This window comes from Cyprinus carpio, chromosome A14, assembly GCF_018340385.1.
Source record: "Cyprinus carpio isolate SPL01 chromosome A14, ASM1834038v1, whole genome shotgun sequence".
Lineage (NCBI taxonomy): Eukaryota > Metazoa > Chordata > Actinopteri > Cypriniformes > Cyprinidae > Cyprinus > Cyprinus carpio.
This window is the reverse complement of record NC_056585.1, coordinates 7,962,768-7,981,561: the sequence shown is the minus strand read 5'-3', so window position 1 is coordinate 7,981,561 and position 18,794 is coordinate 7,962,768. Positions and strand designations below refer to the sequence as shown.

General features: G+C 40.7%; 1 pseudogene; it reads right to left on the bottom strand.

The window, feature by feature from the left end:
* Positions 1-3,600: 3,600 nt before the first annotated feature.
* Positions 3,601-18,794, bottom strand: part of LOC122147510 — a 30,680-nt pseudogene continuing 15,486 nt past the window's right edge.

The following is an 18,794-nucleotide window of genomic DNA, read 5'->3' as shown; positions in this document are numbered from 1 at the left end:
AGTGATCAAGCCAGTCTTATTAATAACAGAAACTATAAGTCGGGTTGTCGCATTTTAAGCAAGATTTATTAATATGTTTTCTGTGTGTAGCACAAAGTTGAACTGAAACATCAGCCTACCTGCTATTCTTGTTTTTTCAGTTCAGGGAAATCTCACCTTGACTGAAAGGGAAAACTCCAGCCCAGCCAAAGCGAGAGGGACGAATATTGGGGAAATATTCAGAACAGTTTGCTCTGGCAAAGCAATAATATGACAAATGAGACCAAGGCTGTAGAGATCAACATTCCTCTCAGTGAAGTCACAAGTGTCTTTTTTATTTTTCCAGGTTGACGGATGATAAATGCGATGCTTTCCGCATGACTTACTGTGCTCGAAAGATCCTCTCAAACTCCGGAGGTCCGGTGGTGGCAGGAGGAGGTGAGAGACCGAGTGCTTTCTCCGCGCGTAGATCACCTTCAGAGAGAAGTTACGCTGACAGGACGCCAAAACACATGTACCACATCAGACGGATTGTGAAGTTAAAGAATTTCCCAACACACATTACAAAATAATCCTAGAACGCAATACGCGAGGGGAGTAGCCTAAATTAATTCGAATTAGAGAGCCGCTCAAAATGGAACGGGAGGGGAAGTAGCCTAAATGAATCGTCGTTCAAGATATATATTACTTTAAAACGAGTGACAACTATTTTCAATAAATATATAAATTAAAAAAAAACAAGTGAATCTGAGTAGGGGGCTATTATAGGAAATCTAAGAGCGTAGGCTTTCGAATTTCTCCAATTGGAACATTTGTTTCTATCAGGCCTAAAACTCTAATATTATTACCTATTTTTTATCAGCCAGTGGTTGCAAAGTCTTGCCAACCCTCTTGCCAACTCTACTGATCATTCTCTTGATTAAAGTCCCAGCTGTCACTCACTGCTACCAAGTTACTGTCCATTCTTGCCAGAGAACAGCAACTCGAGTGCGACATTTTGTAATACCTGTAATGTAGGACACAGGCGCCTTTCATCGCACAGTATAATCTGTTTCTCTAAGCATATGACTGTAAAAACAAATATTGACTTGACCATCTACAATCATGTGGTGATTACCTTGCTCCAGCAATCCCAACACTGTGACGGCTGCTAACAGCACGACCTCCTCCAGCATCATTCCTGTGGACAGTGAGGTCAGACACTATCCTCTATCTCTGGTCAAACCACACTCAACAGGCTGTTGTATTCAGTCACTTATATTAGCACGACTAGACTGTGGGCGGGACATGAATATAAAACCCACATTACATCACTACTATTAATACTTGTTCAGGACATAATGCTGTGATGCATGCACTCACAAAAGTAAATGGGAAACACCGCCCATTTACCTTTGAAAGATATTAATGCTTTTTTTTTCTACAGTTTCATGAAAAATCTGGTGTAACAATAACTCATTTTACAATTTCTCCTTAATTAAAAGCCAGTCATCTTTGTATTCCATGACTTGTCAATCATTTTTCACTGGATAGTGTGTTAAGATGCTTTTTAAAAGGGGTTTACGTTTTATCAGAACGTGTCATGTCCATCTGTGCTGCATTAGAGTATTATCTGAAGCTTTCCTGAACCTCATTACATCAAAACTAGGTTGCTAATGCACAAACCACCCAAGATGACATTAATAAAATGCCAAATAAACTCACCAAACAAGACCGTTTCTAGAGAACTATATTTACACAATACTCTTGTTTGACAGAGAAAAAATAATAAAAAGTATAAAATACAAAATTTTGCAACAAATGTACCATATAAAAAATAAGATCTATCTTCTCCTGATCAATAGAAACCGGCATACATACAAAAAAATATATAAATATACATGAAATCTCCTGTCACAGAATCTCAGATGGAAGAGAGTTTGTTAACACGGTTCAGACTCAATGTAACATCAGACAGCAGAGGGAGAAAACAAACAGGAATATTAACCCTCTCACCAACACAGAAGCTCTGGGCTTTTCCAGAAAAAAACAAAACAAAAAAAACAACAACAAACAAGCAACTTAGTGTAGTGGAACATGAAAGTGTAATGACGCAACCTACTTTCACTGGAGCACTGTAGAGTTCAGTTCCTCCTCCTCATTTATAAGTCTCAGCTACACGTCTTTCCTAACCACGGTCATGGCCTGATTAAACAAACCAAAAAGCATCTACTTCCTAAATGTAGTCAATGAGAAACTAACCAATGAACATACACCACATGGAACTTAAAGTACAGTTCAACTAAAATTGTCATCCTTTATTCCCTCATGTCGTTCCATCTTTAGTGGAACATACAAATGAGACAATCTGAAGAATGATAATACATACACGGTCAGTTTTCTGATAAAACATCTTCAAAGCAGAGGTCGATCTTGCTCTGGAGGGCCACGGTCCACATTTGATTTTGAATGCATGTCTGTGTGTACTCTGAATGAACTGCTTTTGTGAGGAGCAGCTTATTACTATATGAATCAACATGTTTGCCATTAAACAACCATTTTGGAATTTGTAATAATTTTTTATTATTCAATTTCTATGGTATCCACCATTTGTTACTGACCTCCGTACATCTATGACTGCAATTCAGTGATGTCAAGGATATGATGTGAGTGTTTATCAAGGCACACATGATCCATGTTGACCGTTATGCCAACGGTAAATGTCAAACGGCATTTCCCCATTTCTCTATTTCCTAGGGATCCTGTAGAATTGATTAGCTGGTTCAGGTGTTAAATCTGGGTTGGGGTTAAACTCTGCTGGAAGGTGACCCTCCAGGAGCTTTACTGGACATCCCTTGTGAAGCAAAGTCATATGGGCTTGGACCTACATGGTTAGTAAATGATTCAAATATGCTTATTTTTGGGTTAACTACTGCTTTACTGTAAACCACATATTGTGCATCTTCAAAAGAGTGCAAATTTAAGGCTGTGGAAGCATGTCAAGACACTCCTGATGTTGAACAGACTCTCCTCATGCCTACAGCGAACACATAGGCAACACAACCGTGTGAATGGCTCAACTTGTGTTTTTGAGCGCACGCACTTATAAGAAAATTCAGTGGTTTTACTGAGCCACAGGTTCAGTAGTAGAGCATTTCCCTCTTTGAAATTTCCAGTCCAGAGAATACTTCAGTGAAACAGGCTCTGTGCTCTTCTTGACCTGTTTTTAGTATACACCCTATACATTACTCAAAAGAGAACACAGCAGATCTGATCGTGATATGAAAAGTTTCACCATCTCGAGAGAACATCCAAAAGTGGAGCATCGTTTGTGTTTTCTCCTCTAACAAAAGGGCACCAGCATTGGCTGTTATTGGCCCATGGCCATCACTCACTGGTGACTGGCCAACAGCTCGTCTAGATCATCCATCCACTCTTGTGTCATGGCTGTTTTAAGAGAGAATCCACCAGGTCCGTCTCGGCAGGAAAACCCGGACAAAGCTGGCCTCCCCAGATTGGGGCGTTATAGCTAAAACTGGAGCTCGCTTGATTGGCTGTCCTGTTCAGCTGATAGGCCTGACTGCACTGAAGTCCTGCGGGTGCGGTTGGGTCCGGCTTGTGGCGAACTGAAGGGCCCCAAAGTCAGGCAAAACCCTGCTGAGTTTGAGGCGCGCTGGTGGCTGCCCCTGCCTGGACCGTCCTGACTGGCCAGGAGGGGGCAGCTGCTGGGACAATGCCTGGGTTATTGGTCCGTTGCTGGTTCATGTTGGGCAACATCTGTCCAGGATTCATTCCTGCCAGGGTCCTACCAGCTGCACTGTTTCCCATGCCCCTATGGGGAAACGGGGGTGTTGTTGGAAAGTTTGGACAATCTTGGCTGCATGTGGAAGCCGAGAGTTGGCGGAAACCTGCTGGCATGCCTCCGTTAGCAGAGCCAGGTTGGAGACCTGGATGCTGCTGGGCTGCTGTTGCTGCCATGACTGGGCCTGTGAAGGCAAGGCACCCTGGATACTGTTTGGCATGGAGGTGGGCATAGCGGAGCCCATGTTATTAGCCATGGCATTGGGCATGCTGTTGGGCATACGGGCCAGCTGCTGCTGCTGCTGTTGTTGTTGTTTCAACATAGCAGCATTGGGTTGGTTTTTCAAGTGTGCTTGTTGCTGGGCTGCCAGAACATTTTGGCGGTAAGCAGCAGACATGGAGGACACTGACGGTCTCTGCTGGTTGGTGCGCTTGGGAGGGATGCATGGGCATGTTTGCCGTAGATGACTTGTTGCACGTCGAGACCGCCTGCACAGGATGGGAGGTTCATGGTCTGCTTGACTGGCGGTTGGAGGGGGATAGCCGTGGTTGGGCCAGTATTCTGTCCCACACTCCAATCCCATCATGCCTTGTGTCTGAGAGAACATCCGTTGTGTTCCAGGGGTGGGGCCACTGCGAGAGTTGACATTCCCTATTGACTGAAGATGCACCTAAAACAGAGTAACCAAACAATAACAATTACAACATGGCCATTTGAGCCATCTAGCAAGTTTTTGTTTAAATTGTTTCAATGAAATTATATGTGAAATGGAAGAAGATCTCGTCTTCAGTATTGTAATGTATATATATATTATGCAATGCAAGCTTACAATTACTGTCAAAACTATTTTTTTTTTTTTATGAATCGTTCACGTGAGAATAAAAATGGATTTGTACAATATATATGGTGAATTTTTATTTAATGCAGACTTTAAGCATACTTCTCACCCCTAAACCAGAAACATTCTACACTCGAGAGCGTACACACCATTTTGATGATTCGGGTCGCTTACCTGCGGGCTTTTGTTTTTCAGGGACAAGGCTGCGTTTTCTCTTTCAAGATACTGTCCACCACTTAACAAGCTTTCAAACTCATTCGTCACAATTTTTTTTACCAGAACAAAATGCTCCTGTCATCAGATTCAACATCTTTACGGAAACCCAAAAAGACTTGGATTAATCGTTGAAACACATTAAGATACGTTTAATGAACTTGAAGAGGTTCCTAACACCACCACCGAAAAGTCCAAGCAAAACCTTGATCCAAAAAGGTTCATAAAAGGCCATAATCTAGCAGTCTTGTGATGCAACAAAGAGCAGCAGTACAAAGAGCACATGGCGTTAGGTTTAGGTAGGGTGTGCGGTACTACTATCTGTACTGGACGGGTAAAAGGCAAATTCAAAATGACGTGATCATCTTTATCCCCTTGGAGTGGGGACTTTGGAGTGAGCAGGGCACGTGCGTGCCATTAAGTAGTACATTAGGAATGCAATTGGCAAAGGAGCGACATAATTTCCTCATTCTCTTCAGCTGGGTTGTTCCCATGACAACGCAGCACGTGTCCGTCAGCAGATTCGCTGATGGACACAGACATAAAAACAATATACATTTTATATTTTTTAAAAGTTTTTGATATATATGAGTTTTAATATATTATATAGCTATTTTAACTTTTTAAAACATAAAATGTATGTTTATTTGCAAGAGTTATGCTAACAACAATAAAAAGACATTTATGATAGTAAACAGTAAAAAATCTGCTGACGGACAAGTGCTGCGTTGTCACGGGAACATCCCAGCTGAAGATAATGAGGAAATTATGTCGCTCCTTTTGCCAAGTGCATTCCTAAACGACTACTTAATGGCAACGCACGTGCCCTGCTCACTACAAAGACCCACTCCAAGGGGTATAAGGATTGATCACTCATCCATTTGGAATTTGCACCAGGAAAACCGGTTCGGTACTGATAGTAGTAACCCCTAGTTTATGGCTAGGCATACGCTTTTTATGGACATCTTTATGGCTCTTCCTAAAAGGAATCTACCTCTTTTTTGATTTGATTAAAAACATATTCACTCGATTCATCTTTAAATACAAAGTCTTGTAGGTTGGAAACGACACGAGGGTGAATAAATGATGACAATTTTAAGATGAAGTAAGCTTTTAAACTGTAGTCTCGCAGATGAATGAAAGATGCTGTATGTAACGGCAGCACATCACCACACACACACTGAACATACTGTGTCCCTGTCATTCAAATGAGTCTACCAATAAACGACACTTGCCAAACCAGATAGGACTTGTTTGTGGACCTTTGTAACAAAGGGCTACTTGTGTTGACCTACAGAGCCAGGAAGCTCATGTCATACTGAACGTTTCTCGTAATCAGAAATAAAAAAAGTCTCGTTTACACCTGTTTAACATGTGGAACTCTGTGTGATCCAATCTCAAGTCCAGACTGGGTCCAAACTGCTTGATCACTCTCAATTATTGTTGGAGGTGGTCAGGTTCTAATTGGTTAGGTCATCCCCCTATGTGTGTCCTAATGCATTCTGGACAAAAGAGTGCCTACTGATGCAACAAGTTAACAAGCAGCCGATGTGAACATAAAAGGCAGCAACTGATGATCAAGAAGAGAAAGGTGAATACCGGAGATGGTGTGTTTCGCTGAAGCCTGAGGAGTGCTGCATGGGCCAGGCAGGGCGGCACACCAGTGAACTGAGAGACCTGCTGCTGCCTGGGAATGGGTTTTCTGCTGAGCCTGCGGGTTTCTGTTGGTCCTGGTATGAGGCGGACTGGCCTGGACGGGTCAGATGCCTCTGCAGCTGCTGTTCCTGCTGCTGCCGCTGCTTCTCCTGAATCAAACACACTTCAGTTATGCCTTCAAATACTGTCGTGAAGGGGAACAACACAGTGGCAAAATTTTATTGTTATTCTTGTGAGGCTGCTGCCCCCTGGAGGTGGACCTTTAAAACAGGACAACTCAGAGAACTGATGGATGAAACTTTAGAGATGATTTAGACACAAACAGAGTTTTGACTTTAAGTTTGGTTTAAATTAGCCCACTTTTGAAATAGCTGTAAAATAGAATCACCATCAGCCCTATAAAAAACTGAATTCTATATTTGACAACCACAGTTTAAAAAAAATATCTCTAATTTGGAAGGAAAGCAAAGGCAAAAAAATAAGAACACTGGCACCTGTTCGGCCATCATCTGTCTCTGGAGGAACTGCTTCCTGCTGAACTCATCAACTGCATCTGCTGCCTGCTGCTTCATGTAGGCCGCGCTCCCAGGTTAGCTGGGATGCTGTTGCTGCTCTGCTGTGGTGTCATAGTGTTGCCCGGGGTACCCCGGGACGGTGCGGCGGGAACATGAGCTGCGGAGGGTAGGACCCCGAATCTGCAGAGACAGAGTGAGAAATGGACTCTTATTATACACTAGCAATACAGAAGATAGAAACATTTTCGGATTTTGACACGAAAAGCTATTTTCTCGTACAAGTTGTGGGAGAATGAGAGGACCACACATCTTTATTTAATTCATTTTAACATCCGCTTGATTTTCTTCTTCTTTGTAACCAACTGTATAGCAATTTATTACATTTCTACTTTCATTTATATGGATATGCCTTACTGCAGTTGTAATCATCATTCTGTGCTGTGGGAAGTTATATTCAAACATTATAGTAGAGAAACGCTCCCTGCTGCCAATATTATCTTCAAGGTGAGCAGATGAGGAGTCAAAAGGTACTTGTGTTGACCTGCAGAGAAAGGCAGCTCTTGTCATGCTGAACTTTATTTGTGAGAAGAAAAACAGAGTTCTTGTTTAGAGATAAATACAGGTCCAAACCACTTAAATCACCAACTTATATTTGGAGGGTGACCGGGGAGCAAGGCGACTACATCCCATTTCTAGTGTAAAACTAGGTCGCTTCACAGATCAATTTGGTTCTGAAAATCCAACGTCTGACCGAAGACAAGAGTGAGTAAAGCTCTGATCTATTAATAGCCTTGGCTTTTGAGTGTTTAAAAAGGGTCATTTCTCAGGCTAGCGAGAGAGGACTTGGTAAACACTACAAATTGCAGAAGGTTTTAAAGGGGTCATGAAAAAAAAATTGAGAAATTTCAAATTTTGTCATTAAAACATCCTGTAAGTTTCAGACCTCAAAAACTTCCTTGTTACCAAACAAAAACAGCTTTTACTAAAATAATGAATAATTTCAGATATTCTCACATATGATGTCATAGTGCAGTGAAAGCCCACCTCTTGCAGAATCAGATCAATGCCTACTTCTAAACATTGTGTCTGTTGGCCCGCCCACGTGGTGCGTTAGTGAAGATGAGAAAGAGAGAACAGCAACACAGGATCACTGCCATCACTGGATACTGATGCTAGGAAAGTGATTATTTATTTAACTATGTGGATGTCCCAGTAGAGCATTATTTGTTTGTTCATTACATTTCACTGTGGATTCATTGGTAAATCAGTCACAGTTTCTGTGCAGGCTTTGCACAGATTTTACTTAAAAAAAAATATCTAACAGAAATTAATACAACAAAATAACTATCCGTGCTCAGAGCTCCTCATGTAATTCTTATTTCATATGAAAAGATTGTAGACAATTATAGCAGTGGCTGCTACATTGAAGTCTCACAGCAGTCACACTCGTTCCAACAGAGCGTTCAAATCAGAGTATCAAAATTGCTTTTACGTGTTCTAAATTTAAAGGGGATGGGGGGGGGGGTACGTGTCAACTGATGACGTATTACAAAAACAAAAAACAGAAAAAATTATACTCAGGAAATACTAAATTTAATTATCAAAATCATGTGACACTGAAGACTTTAGTAATGGCTGATGAAAATTCAGCTTTGATATATATAGTTATATATTCTTACATAAGTATATAAAGAAAATTACCTTGATATAATCGTTAATATGGCACTGAAAGAATCAGAATTTGGGTAGCAAATATTAATGGTTCTCCTAAAATTAGGGCTTTCTTTATTTTCTCCAAAGTATAATGTCTTATTTCCTTCCTTCTGATTTTGTGGTTAGGATAACTAGGACACATTCTTGGCAGGTTTTGTGGGACTCCCCCTCCTACAGTATAATTAATGCAATCCACACCAGCTGAATGCTTCAAATCTCATTGCTTTGTAACTCCCATTAAAATTCAAGCATCAAAAGCAGCTTTTCCCGCTGAACAGCACTTCTCCTTTCTGATCCGACCTGATTCGTTGAGGCAAAGAGCTTCCTCCGCGCCTCTGGACTACAGACAGTGGTGAAGATAGGTTTAAAAATACATCAGAGATGCAAGCGCTGGCAGCCACCCTTTCACAACAAACACCCAGCACTACTCTCTGCATGCTCTCACACACACAAAGCACTCAGGCGCGGAGGTATTTCGAGGTCAATGACGACACTAAACAGCATTATCTGAAAAGTGAGATGCGGATAGAGATTCTAACAATAGCCATCAATAAACCATGCAAAAAAAAAAAAGTGATAATCTATCAAAAGTAAAAGCCAAATGGGTTAAACAGCTATATTTTTAACAGAAAGAATTAAAGTGGTGGGGGGGGGGGCGCAGGACGAAAGCCAGGGGCGGTCGGGTGGTTGGCAGGCAACACGCATGAAAGACGGCTTTGTTGCCCCCTCCTCTCCCTCCATCACTTTCTCCCTCCCCTCTCTGGCTCTGCCTGTCCTTTTCTCTGTGTTGACCCCGTCTCTGGCAGCCCATCCCAGCCCCACCGCAGTGTGTGTGTGTGTGTGTGTGTGTGTGTGTGTGGTGTGTGGCTGGGTGTGGGTGTGTGTGGTGGTGAATGGCTGCCTCTCTGCTCCTTAGCAACCAGCTGCCTGACCCAGACAAAACTGTTCAAACCCCCGGGGCGCATGAGGCCCACTGCCAGACACACCATACACGGGCCGACGGGATAAAAACCCCTCGAGCTGGATAATATACTCAGTGTGTTTTTATATTATGTTTTATATTAATTTTTACTGCCGACTGTGAATGTTGTAATGATTTAGTGTCATGACTGTTGGTCACCATTAAAAATCAAAATTGACTATTCTTCATATTTGCGGCATTATTGTAGTGTTTATTATACATGACTTATCCATAGACATTGTTTTTAAATGTTTTAATTATTTTTATTAAAATAAACAAATATAATAAATGATCTCCTCCCTGTGTTCACTGAATAATAATAAAAAAATAATAATAAAAGTAAATATCTTAAATTTAAATGAAAAAACTAAATATCTGCATTTAATGTAAATGTAAATATCTGCATATGTTTTTCCTTTTATATGGATATGTCCTACCAAATGCCTCATTGCATAATTCTGTGCTGAGGGTAGTTATATTCATTTCTTCAAACCCTCTTGCAGAAAGAAACACTCCCTGATGCCAATAAATCGTCAAGGTTAGCGGATGAGGAGTAAGTTATTTGGTTCCTAGAAGGGGGTGTTTTATTTTTATTTTTTTGCGGTCTCTGTCTGCTTGAAGTGGCTGTTAGATCTATTCCCTTATAAAGCTGTGCTGATCACACTCTTTGTACATGTTCACAAATTAAGAGAAATACAAGCTGTTTGTTTGACTTGACGTGGTCAACGCACATCACTGAACAACTATCGGTGAAACTCTTCTAAGATGGATTAATCACTTTACTACAACTTTCTACATTTTCACACTGTGCAAAGAAAATGAAAATTTTTTCTTTCCAGAATCTGATAAAAACATTGGATAATCTCTTCCCTTTAGTCTAATTTTGAGCACCTCATTTCCAATGCGGTGATGCAGAAAGATCTTGTCATCACTGTTTTCATATTTTATGTAATGCAATGACATAACAAAACATTTTCAGGTGTCCAAATGCTTTGAAGCCACTGCAGTTTGTGTGTTTAGCAGGAGAACCAAAATTCATACGGTTTTTGGAACAACTTGAGGGCGAGTAAATGTTGACAATTTAAATTTTTAGGGTGACAGTGACATATTGATTCTTCAGCATACATGTAGTTACAACTACAGATTAGTTTTGTAGTATAAAGTACTTTATAAAAACGAATATGATATTTCATTTTATATGATTTAATATATAAATACATAGTGAAGTTGTTCAAGTCAGTATAAACTTTTTTTTTTTTTGAAAGTTTTTTGTTTTATTAATTTTTTATTTGGAATATTAACTACACCCACCCCCCCCTACAAATATTTAATGTTTCAAAAAACAAACATGTTAGCACTCCATCCAAAAATGAAAATTCTGTCATTTACATACCCTGCTGTCATTCCAAACCTGTACGACTTTGGGTAATCTTTGAAACATAAATTAATATATTTTAGTGAAACTAAAAGTTAATTTAAGTTATGGTAAGTGTGGTAATAATATGGTAAAAATATGTTAAATGAAGATTCAAACATGATGCACGAGAACCAATGAGGTTTGCTGTAGCTTGAAGTGCATGTAAAAGCTTCCCTGTTCACCATGTGATGTGCTGTATTAATAGGTGTTTATGTGTAACATAAAAAATTAAATCAGTTCATCATATATGCACATATAAACACCCATACATAAAATCTGTGTTTTGAAGTTTAACCAAAGTCTTATGGGTTTGGAAAAATGGGTGAGTACATGACAATTTTCATTTTGGCAGGTGAACAAAAACCCTTGTTAGCAACAGATGTGATTAGTGCAGTGAGAAGGTTGTCTTACCGCAGCATGCTGGTGGTTGTACTGGTCTGAAGTTCATGCTGGTCGGCCTCTGCTTCTGCATCTGCTGTTGTCGCATCAGGTTCAGGATGGCCTGGCTCTGTTTGTTCTGGTTCTGTGTGGCCGGAGGGCCCCTGGGTGCACCTGGTGCTCCAGCCTCATAATGGGATAGGGGTTTAGTGTTACTGTAGTTCAACATGGCCGCCTGGGCACCTGGGTTGTGTGGGTGGCTGAGGGGCCCCGTGGGCGCAGCTGGGTGACTTAACATGTTGGCGTGCCCACCAGGCTGCATGTACCCGGCTGGAGCGCCTGCTTTGGGAGAACCCTTGTTGGGCATGAGCAGGGTCTTGGGGTTGGGGAAGTCTTGCGGGTACAAAGAAGGGCTGGTGGACTTCTCAAGGCCAAAGGTTCCGCCCATTTGACTTTGGGTGGGAGCATTTTGGGGCCAAGATGTTGAGGGGTTGGGCTGCTGGTGGAATTTCGCTGCTTGCTGTTGCTGCGGTTTTTGCTGTGGCGGCTTCTGAACCACGTGCTGCTGCTGTTGGCTTTGTAATATTTTGCCCTCTGCTGCTCACGTACTGCTAACTGCTGCAGTTGCTGTGCGGGGGACAGGTCTTTGGGTGGAGCGGGCAGCAGGTGATTCGGGTGTGGTCTGGTGGGCTGGATGGGCTGCTGCTGCAGGGCCGGCGATGTGGCCGGAGCCGTTGCAGGGGAGTTGGTGTGAAGCGGAGGCCCAGACGAGGTGGGTCTCACCTGAGGTGAACCATTGCAAGAGTCCTGATCGAAGGCAGAGGGAGCCGTAGCGGGGGAAAATTCAGTCTTCACGCTGACCAGATCTGGCGGCATCAAGCTCTGAGCTGCACCGGTGGACGAGAGCTCCGGGTCCTTGCGATCTCCAAAACTGTCACTGAAGAGCTCCTGGATTTCCTCGTAGGGTACGGAGCGGTTGAACTCCTCCATGATCTCACTCCAGTCCTGATCGTTGAGGTTGGAGGTCAGGGGAGAGGTTGTGGTTTCCATTCCCACCTCCCCCAGGCAGTATGCAGGGCAAGATATCGTCCACCGGCTCCTGCTTTCATTTCTTTCAGGAGAAAATCGGACTCTGTGCCATGTGATGCACCGCTATCAGTTAGACTCGTTCCATTGTGCTCTGCACCAACCGCTCTGTGGTTCCCATTGGCCATCATGGCATCGGTACTCACGTTATGTTTGGAGTCCATAGGTGAGCGAGGAGGCACTATGCCATTTGAGACCCCATTAAGACCCCCCAATGCATCCTCAACACAGGCTTTTTTTATTGGGCGGGTAGCCCATCGGTGAAAAACCGTGAACCTGGTCACGGCCGAGGGGAGGGAAACCAGCATTCTCCAACTTCCTCTTGACAGTCTCCTGTAACTGCACATAGAAGATACAACAAAATGAAACATTTAACGAGCAGTACATGTAGGTTTTCTTAATTCATATGTGACCCTAGAGCACAAAACAAGTCATAAGTGTGAATCATGGGGTAAATTTGCTGAATACATTGTATGGGTCAAAATTATCAATTTTTCTTTTATGCCAAAAATCATTAGGATATTAAGTAAAGATCATGTTCCATGAAGATTTTTTTTGTCAATTTCCTACCGTAAATATATCAAATGTATCATCATTAGTAATATGCATTGCTAAGGAGTTCATTTGGACAACTTTAAAGTTGATTTTCTCAATATTTCGATTTTTTTGCACCCTCAGATTTTCAAAAAGTTGTATCTCAGCCAAATATTGTTCTATCCGAACAAATACATCATACATCATCTGAAAGCTGAATAAATAAGCTTTCCATTGATGTATAAATCTCCATTTTATAAAAATGACCAGTATGACTGGTCCATGGTCAAATATTTGTTACATAGTTGTACATGAGATGCAAACTGAGCAGTTTTCTTTATGCATCGGTACTTGAACTTTAAATCAACATCTAGGTTTTTTGTTAAAATGTATATGAATTCGTAAGTTATGGTGGAAATTTTTGGTGCTGTGACTAATTATAAACCACCTTTTGTCATTTAAATGGGCCTGCAGTGTGACATGTATATAACTGAATGTGTGAATATTTGTAAAAATTCAAGAATTTTGTCAGCTACCCTCAAAACAAACTTTTCTTTCCATTTCTTACCCTGCAAAGATGTTGGTCCCATTTTACTTTACTCCATGCAAATTACAAATAAACAATCATACACTAGCAAATGCAGATCAAACTTTAGATAATCAGCTGAAAATGAGTACGGAGCAATGATGTTGATATGCTTTGGGCTGGTTTATTATTCATTACTCATATGAAACTGAATTACGAGAATTAACGAGACTCCCACTCTGATGTTCAGAAATCCTGGACTTTTTGAATTACATATCCTAATAAACATACCAACAATGTTGTTAAAAGATGTGTAATATTTTTAACTAAAAGGAGAAACATTGTGTAGACCAAGAATGCAGTTTTTCTACATACATTAACCGTAATCAAGAACTTGCTTTACAACGATTCACTTTAACAGGCAGAATGAATCAACCAATGAAACACACTCTTAAAAATAAAGGGCCACTGCTCTCCAATCAGAAACCTTTAGGCTTGCATATAGTGTTTAACAACAACTTATGTACCGCATGTGGTTGTTTACACATTAATACACTAAATAATAATTTACACATTATTTAGTAACTGTAAATTTACAGGAGTTGACCACAATTCTGTGTCACGGTCTGACGAATATTATTTCTCAGTAAGGATATATTTTGATATAGTTATTTTATATGTAGTTATGAAAATCGACAAAAAAGGGCTTTACATAATAATTAAATGCAACATGTAGGTGCAATTAAACTTTAAATAAGTTGTTTCTGAATTATTTTTAAATCTCATGTTATTGTCACTTCAATCAGTTTATAATATTGAAATATTCTATTCATAATAAGTTACAGTAACTTCCTTTTAATTTTTTAGGATACCATTAATACTAGTTATATTGTTTAAATTTGTTCCTTGGTATCCGCTTATTATACTGCGTTTTATGGGGCTTGTTTTCCTCTGTGCGCTAGACAGTAGTGATTAAAAGGAGTGCAACAGTATGCAAACTGAACATCAACTACTGTTAGTGCTGACTTAGTGGTTTAAATTACACACACCTCATAACCACGTCATTATTTGACTCCAGCCCGGTGACGACTGACACGCGTGTCTTTCTGCAGCTTTAAAATGTGATGCGTTCATTTGAGAGTATCCAATCACAGGAGGTTATTATTGGCGGTTTCTGATCGGCGTCTGATCGTTTTGAGTTATAGAATACACGCTGTTGCATTCTCAATATTTAGTCATAGATACAGGATAATGTATATTCGCTTTAACTAGCAGGTTGTTCATTACCATGGCAACCGCTTGCACCTACACATTAAATGTGTTATCCACACCCACTTATTTTCATGTTGCAGTAAACACAAGAAAAAAAAAAAAAAAAGTTATTTTATACCACGGTAACGATATACACCGTCATACCACCCAGCCCTAGTCTGTGCATCAGTTTCTGAGCATTTTTCCACATTATTCATGAGATGGAACGTTTTATCCAATCAATGCACTGCATTATGCATGAGATAACATTACAGTGCATAACTTAAATGTTTCAACTCTGTCATCTTTTGTTGTTGTTCAGGGACATATGGGTCAAAGGTTTGTGTTTCCCTGTGAACGTGGTCAGAGAGAGTCTGGCTACCAAATATGTCTCATTCGCACAATGAATTTATCAACTCTCGCAGTGCTGTTCACAGTTCATATCCGGACCGGACCAAATGTATTTCAAGTTTTCGTGGACATATTTCATCTACTGTAATGGTCTAAACATGTTTGCACACATTTAATTCTTTCATTTTTTTCAAATGAAATGTAAAAGAAAAAATGGCACTGGCACAGCAGTTTGCTTAAGAATGAAATGAATAGTAATTATACCTTTATTCTTCCTGCTTTAAACTGATGCATGTCATTTCCTCAGATACTACTCCTAAAAAATACGAAGAATATATAAAAAAAAAAAAAAAATATTCCTCATTTATTCATCATACAGACCAATAAATCAGAAGATTTTGTTTTTTTTCACAATGTGAAGACACTTTGAAGTTTGTCACAGGGCTATATTTTTAAAATACAGCAAAGTACCCCAACATTTTTTTTTATTGCTCCACTTACATTTTAATATTTATTACTCTGTATAATGAGTGTGTTGTAGGTCTGTGTCTTATTGGTTGTTTTCTCCTCTCTTCCTACGCTCCACATTCCCAGAGTCTTAGGTGTGAACGACCAGTGCCAAACCAGAGGGCTTTCATGACACTTCAATCAATTTAAATGTGATCGTGTAATTACACCACACAATTTGGAACTATAATGTTAACCACAACTAATTTATGGCTACTCTGAGCACACAAATGCCATGTCACAGGAACTGAAGCTCCCCTTCTTTTTGTCACATAGTTTTGGGGGGCTGGTGCATGATGGGAAGCCAAAATATTTATTTCAAAGTGTGTGCTGTTTAATAGGAACAAAATGAGGGTTGAAAATGAGCAGGTTTCGACCCATTCGTACAGACATGAGCTGTTGTGTGAAGCCATGAGTGAAGGCATGCGTCCCGTCTGAAGTGAACTCCCCTCCCAACACAGCACACTGCAGAGTTTCTGAACCTGAAAAACTGGTCTCTGTATCAGCTACAGTCGCTTTTCTGAGACAACCTCACTTGGGCGGCACACCCACGAAAAAGGCCTTTCTTTCAAACATGCTAAAACTCTTCCCAAAGCTATTTTTTTTAACTGACATACGTCTCTTAATCTCTTGCACTCTTACTTTCCCTCCATCTTTGTGCCTCCCCCGCTCAGAAGCACCTCCACCGCAGGCTTGAGCCACATGAGTCTAATTACCATGTGTATGAACGCGTATCCCACAACAAAAGAGTCAGCACACAGACCATGGAGGGGTGCGTGAGTGTGCCAAATTCCTGGCCATGCACAGCGCAAGCTCAGATCGCCTTTGATGCCCTGCCTGCTACAATGGACAACCCCCGACCGTATGGGTGAGGACCAGCGATTTTGGCCCAAGGGCAGAGTGCACCGTTTGAGTGCAGCGATCAATACTAGTGCAAAGACTCGGGTCACTACACTCAGTTTTGCGGTTACAGCTACTTCACAAACGAGGGGAAAAGTCCAACAAGTGTTTAACGTCCTTTAGTGAAGCTAGTAATTAGTCCTTAAATGGTTAAGGGCAGCCAAAATTCTGTATGTGCAATTCAAACCAGCTGTTCATTTATTAGTGCTCTTTGCCAAGACAAAGCAGTACAAACTCAAACAGTAAACTTTGGTATGTAACGTCCTGTGCTACATACATGAATGACACCTCAAATCATGTAGATTCTTAGGTGTCTTCTTACTTCATTAAATGGCTTCGATAAGCAATATCTACAGAAAAGCATATCAGAGACATGGGGGTGGGCTGCTTTTAATTTGAGCTTGTAAGTAACCACTAGGGCTGTGCGATATGTAAAAAAAAAACTCTTGCGATTTCTTCGATCAATTTTGCGATTTCGATTTCAATCACGATATCTATACAAAAACATGGTTTACAGTCATAAATGCATTCAGTATGAATTTGAAACATATTTCCAAAAGAAAACCAATTAGAGCTTTATCAAAAAAGTTGTAACATGTCTCTAGAACAGACATAAGTCAAAATAATCACTAAGTAAATGTGTTACAAAATGTCTAGACATATGGCAAAAATAAATAAAATAAATAAATCCTGTGTCCAGGGATTTTTTTTTCTTCTTTTTTGCCATGCATTGGTCATAGAGCTCATTGTAGCGGTGCCTCAGGTGTTGAAATAGATTTGTTATACATTATACAGGTTCACACGTACTCCATCTGCAGTGTGTATACAGTATGTGTATGCGGTGCAGAAGCAGCAGCGAGAGCGCATTATTGTAACGCGAAAGCACATTAAAATAATGCGCGAGCGCGAATCAGTCCCCTCTCACCCAGATATACTTCGTTCTGTCACAAAACCAGACGCGCGTGCTCAGATACATGCTGCTCTCGCCCGGAGAGAGTGCGCGCACTTAATACGTGCTTCCTCTCGCTCAAACTGCATCCTGTGCACTCACAACTCTCTCTGTGCTCATGCGCTAGATATTATTTTCGCACCTTTCTATTTCTAACCTTTTCTGTTCACATCTTTTTCCGCATGCAGTGTGAACGCTCTGATCCGTTAACATGGGCTCGGAAAAAATATGCATCACAGACAGTGTGTGAACTAGAGCCCGACCAATATATCGGCCGGCCGATATTATCGGCCGATATGAGCTAATTGCATTTAAATCGGCATCGGCGTTTATAACGGCCGATGAAACATGAGAAACAGAGTCTCATGCTTCACTCATGTTATGAGTGTTGCATAGTTTGCCCACCAGAGGGAGCTCTGCAACTCCCCAGTTGACAACAGCGCCAGAAATCCACTACAGAAGAAAGCCATCAGCCGAGCCACAGAGATGTACTCTTTTGACGGTGAGTCTGTCGTTCGTCATGTGAAATGATTGTAGATTTAGTTCATACACTGTATATAAAAACAGTGTGGTAGTTCTAGCTAACGGTCCTATCATTATCACTTCTAAATATTCTGTAACATCACTTACAGCCGCTAATGCATTGCTAAATTAGATTAGCCACAAAGCTATTACCATGTTTATCAGTGGAAGAGCGCGAACGTTAATAAGAGGTCAAACTATAACGTTAGCGTTTAACTTATTCTAAATATATCTGCAGTGTTTCCCACATAATGACCGTGTAACTGTGGTGTGGCAGGGGGGCGCGTGTAGTCAATGACTAGAAGTTATGTACAGCGTGCCTCGAAAAAACAACTGTTACGTTATTCTAACGCTAACATAGCTTCCTTTTTAGCAGGCCCCTTAAATGCTTGCTATTAACTTGTTTGAAGGTGGTTCTTCTCAAAATTGACAGTGGTGTGTTCATGACACTAACGTTAACCAATCAATTTCGAATTGATTCCGTAATCTTCCGGTAACAGTAGGCTAACTTTACGTTCGCCAGCGCATGACGATGTTTTGATTCAGACTGCACAAAGAGAAGAGGAGAAGATATACGGGTCCGTTGTGAATGTGTCTGTGAGAGCAAATATAGTGTAGTTACAGTAACTACAGTAGGTGCGTCAGAAATATTAAACCAGAGGGGACATGTAAATAAATGTGAGCTGAACAAGCACTTTTTTTTCTTCTTTTTTTACA